Source organism: Ruditapes philippinarum, unplaced genomic scaffold (genome assembly GCF_026571515.1).
Source record: "Ruditapes philippinarum isolate M1 unplaced genomic scaffold, ASM2657151v2 ctg15299_1_1_1_1, whole genome shotgun sequence".
Classification (NCBI taxonomy): Eukaryota; Metazoa; Mollusca; class Bivalvia; order Venerida; family Veneridae; genus Ruditapes; species Ruditapes philippinarum.
Window position 1 is genome coordinate 12,093 of NW_026866778.1, and position 5,403 is coordinate 17,495.

Sequence of the window (5,403 nt, forward strand, 5' to 3'; positions counted from 1 at the left end):
ACAGAAATCGTTAATCGGTCATTGTCTTCTTGTGTTTTTCCAGAGACGTGGAAGAGCGCTGTTATCAAGCCCCTTTTTGAAAAGAATAGCCTTCCCTTAGAATTGAAAAACTATCGTCATTCTCGTCGAAAACTCTTGAAAAAGCTGCAATGAACCAAATTTCAAGCCACATTGAGTCCAGCAATTTGTTACCATCTTACCAAAGTGCATACCGTAAATTTCACAGTGTTGAGTCTGCTATAATGAAAATGTACAGTGATCTGCTAGAAACAGCTGATAGCCGCCATGTGACAATAGTTGTAATGATTGATTTATGCGCCGCCTTCGATACTATCGATATTCCAATATTACTTGAAATCCTACAGAAAGACTTTGCCATACAGGGTCTTCCATTAAAGTGGATCGAATCTTATTTAACCAACAGAGATATGAAAGTTGTCATTGAACAGTCCTCATCGGATACTGAACCACTGAGGTTCGGGGTTCCCCAGGGTTCTTGTGCTGGACCGGTGATATTTACTCTCTTTATGGCTGCCCTTAACAAAATAGTCCAGAAATATCCGGCGGAATTGTATGGATACGCAGACGATCATAAAGTGGCATTTAAAATAAGAGCTGGTGACCATCACAGCGAAGAAATCGTTCGCAAAAAACTCACTGACTGTCTTAATGATATTGTGTCATGGATGCCCAGATTTAAGTTAAAAATGAACAATAGCAAAACAAAAATCATCATTTATGGTATTGACATCAGCTGAAGAAATTGAACATTTCCAGTGTCAATGTTGGTGGGGTCGAAGTCAACTGTGTTGATCGACAATGTGAGAGACCTTGGAGTACATATGACCAGCACTTGAAGTTTTGACATCCATATTCAAAAGAAGTGTCAGATTGCACACATGCAGTTAAGAAATTTGGAAGCAATCAGAAAACATCTCACTCAGAAATCTGCAGAAATCCTTGTTCACGGTTTGATTTATTCACATTTAGACTTTAGCCTTGGATAACTCGCGGATATTCCAGCCTATCAACATGATAAATTACAACGTGTGCAGAATTATGCTGCAAGAATTGTCACTGGAGCTACTTACTATCAATCCAGTGCTGAAATTCTTAAATCACTCCACTGGCTTCCAATTCGTGCAAGAATCATGTACAAAATTATTGTGACTGTGTTTCGTGATGTAAATGGCACCGCTCCATTGTATCTTCGTGAATTGTTCACTAAATGCCAGAGTCAGTACAGGAATATACTGAGATCCTAATCATCTAGCGACACTCGGTTTGATATACCATCAACAATTTCAAAACTTGCTGATAGATCTTTGGCTATTGTGGGACCTAAATGGTGGAATTCATTGCCAGACTATCTGAAGGACATTACAAATGAAAATCAGTTTAAGGCCAAACTTAAAACATACTTGTTTGGACTGTTTTTCAACTAGAGATGTAGATTGGCTGTGTCATCGAGACTGAGTTTGGGAGTGTCTTGATCAAGCATAATTATTATGTGCATATAGTCTCAATACTGTGCAGCGCAATCAAATATTTAATACATTTTTGCGCTATATAAATGTCTTATATTTGTATTTGTACATACTTATGGAAATTAATAAACAAACTAATAATCTCAGTCATTCTTTTGATTGTATTTTATGTCTAATGCCCGTGAGAACGTCCGTGAGAATTTGGGCGCGTGGCCCGTTTTTCGTTGTTACGTCCTTATCAATAGGTAAACGCCCAGCAAACATTACATATAGGACCGACGTCGGCCCGATATCATCTTCAATGTCGGCCCGATATCGGCATCCGAAGTCGGCTCGACATCGGATGTGCAACCAGGCTCAAAGTCGGGCCGATATCGGATGCCGATATCGGGTACCGACTTACAGCCGATTTTTTACCTTCATTCATAATAAGCTTTTTTATTTCTTACAGCATATTAGTTATAGCTTTCCTTAACATATAACAGAACATATATATTTATTTTGCAAACCTTTTATTACATCAGCAAAATTAAAAATTCATATATAATACATAATATATTTTATAATTTACACATACATATTTCAATGTTTAAAAACCATGTATGTTTAACTTACGATTTTTTTCTTGCTATCACACATAAAAGTTTAAACATTAATCTTTACATGTTTCCTATAAAGATCAGTCAAAGTTAAATTATTTTAACAAAAATACTTAAGTCATGTGACTGGCAAATACAACCTTGCTATTTTCATACTTCTTTTTGTTTAGATAAAATAAGCTCAATGGCATTTTTCTTACTTGTTCCTTTGCACTTTTACATCCTGTAGACTTAAAATCTATCTATCTATCTGTCTATAAAGTGTCAAGCTGTTATCTCTGATATATTTAGTAACTGTATTTCAGATTTTGCACATTGAATCATACTCCAGTTATTACAAGTTTGAGTAATACTTTAAAAGAATAGCTGACTTTTTCACATTATCATGCTGAATAGTTAAACAGCATTTTGTAATTTGTACATGAGTTAATAATGTCAAGTGTTAATTATGGTTCCTCCTGGAGTCCCGATATATATGAACTTCTTCAATTGTTTAGTTTTCTACAGTTCTTTATTTCCACCATGTCTTGATCACTGACAGATGAGCTATTTCCTGCTATTGAATTGTTGCCCTCTTTTTCATCACTACATTCTGGAGCAAAATTGAAAAGAAACCTTATAAGTATATGTGTGTGTATAGATATAAGTTACAAGCTACAAATATTGTCTTGATCTATATTTAACACATATATAAAAAGAATATATATTAATTAAACAGTTTTTTTTAAACATATATGTTAATAAATCAGTAAAAAAAACAATGAAACATTACATAATAACTCTAAAAGCTCAAGCTGAATAATTATGTTTTCGTTATCATAGATTTTTTTGTCTACTTACTCATTCTAAGTGTTGCCTAGGACTCTGTATTGCATCAATTGGTCATCTTTAGCTTCTAAAATGACATTTTCTTTTTCAAAACCAGCTATTTCAGTTGTCATCACTCTTATTCAGATATGTTTGTCATGTCACAGACAGATGATTTACCTGCAATAAATCATTCATGTTTCAAACATTTTACTATAAGAAAATATATCAACATAATAATATATTCACATTTTTATTACTAAAGGACTATGATAAGAAAAGTGTCCTTTCAAAAGGCAAGCAGGCACCATCCATTTCTTTTAAAGTAATCAACATTTCATTATTTCTGATTAAAACTTTCATTTGACATCTCTATCATAATTATAACTTTTTAATAAAAAAAAAAAGAAAATTATAACTTGATGTTTATTTTCTCTCTCAGCCGCTTAATTTCAGGCAACAATTTAAAAAACAGTCGCGAAAATGTATTACAAAATAATTTTGGCGAGAATTAATTATGATTTCCCAAACCTACGTTCAAAATATCAATGACGCCCGAATACTACAACAATGAAATTTAATTTAAAAGCATAAGTAATTTATAAATTTACCAGTTGTAATTTGAGAAAAAAATCCACTTTTTTGCGACGGACGCGCGCCCTCAGGCGCGTTTCAGAGCTAAGTCATCTACACATGGGATTTCGTCGGCTACAATCGCGCAAGGTGTCCTCAACCGATTAAACAGCCCAAAGGAAATAGTACGTGGAATTTGATCCTTTTAAAAATTCCCATACTTTGTCGGGATATCTTAATATCTTCCATATTTAGCCTTTTCAGTTTCAAATTAAGTTATCCAAGTTAAAATGTGAACGCATATGAATGATAAAAACGTTTTAGTCCCGTAGTATTATTGCGCAATATGCAAATTACTGCCGAAACGATTTACCGCTGTCGAAAAAGTAGGACAGCAAATTATACTATAATAAAGGTGTAAGCTCTGAGTTCCAAGAAATTATTAGTAGGAAATAAATATTTCTACATTATACAAAACATAATCTTAAACAAATCAAAAGTTTTTCGTGACTCTAGAATAACTCGCGCATTAATAAAAGATGAACTATTTTCGTGACTCATACCGCGGGTTTAGCTGAATATTCAGCAGTTATTAATAAATTAGATACAGTACAATGGTTAGTATAAATATCTATTTTTGAAAATGCATGTAACAAGAGAGTTTTCAACACTTTACCACCATGTAGTCTTTCTTGAAGGAAGTTATGATATCAGTTCTACTTCCGATTATTGTGGTTTGTTTACATATTTTTCTAGGTCACGATATGAGTTAACCATCGCTATTCTAATCAAAGTGCTGCAGCACTGAATGCGACGGACATGCAACCGGAGAGACACCAAGGCTTCTTTTAGAAAAACAAAACAAAATAAAAACAAAACACAAAATATATAACAGAGAAAATTTGTTCCATACAAGTTCGAGATTTGTAGAGCAATATATTTTGTGTCCCAAATTGATATAATTCAGATTTTCTACTTTCAAGCACTTAAATACAGAATGAAATTTATGCCTAAAAACTCTGGTCAAATCAGTGTCCTTATCGATTTATTCTAAGAAATGATATGTAAATAGAAAAAAAAACTATCAACGAAATATTTCTAGAATAAATCCAGGCAAATAAACTTCAAACATAATACATTGTACATTTGAGAATGCTATTTAGAATTGCTTCGTGTTATATCATAGTGGGTATACAGACAATAAAATATAAGTCATTTGTATTTTTATTTCTCTTGGATATGTCTCGATCATTAAAAAAAAATTGGTTAAAATCATCAGCAATTAATAGTGTATTTCTTAGATTTTTTTATTTACAAGGTAAAGATGTAGAGTCCAGAGCACATCGTTTTTATTTTAATTTAAATGTCACTTAAGCACTACAGTGTTTAGTTGTCCTTTTCAACTTCACACTAAATTCCATTTTCAACTTGTTTGCTTCTTACAATTGTATAGCATTTCTAAAACTATTGCATTACAATCCGCTGGTTGTACTTCCTATAATCGCCTGTCCAAAAATCAGAACAGGTAAAGCAGAATCTATTTTTAGAATATCGAAGGTTAACTCATATCATGACCTAGTAAAATATGTAAACAAACCACAAGAATCGGAAGTAGAACTGATATTATAACTTCCTTACCATGATTTCAAGACTACATGGCGGTAAAGTGTCTTACATGCATTTTCAAAAAATATATATTTATACTAGCCATTGAACTGTATCTAATATATTAATAACTGCTGAATATTCAGCTAAACCCGCGGTATGAGTCACGAAAATAGTTCTTCTTTTATTAATGCGCGAGTTATCCTAGAGTCACGAAAAACTTTTGATTTGTTAATAATAATGTTTTGTATAATGTAGAAATATTTATTTCCTACTAATAATGTCTTGGAACTCAGAGGTTACACTTTATTGTAGTATAATTTGCTGTCCTA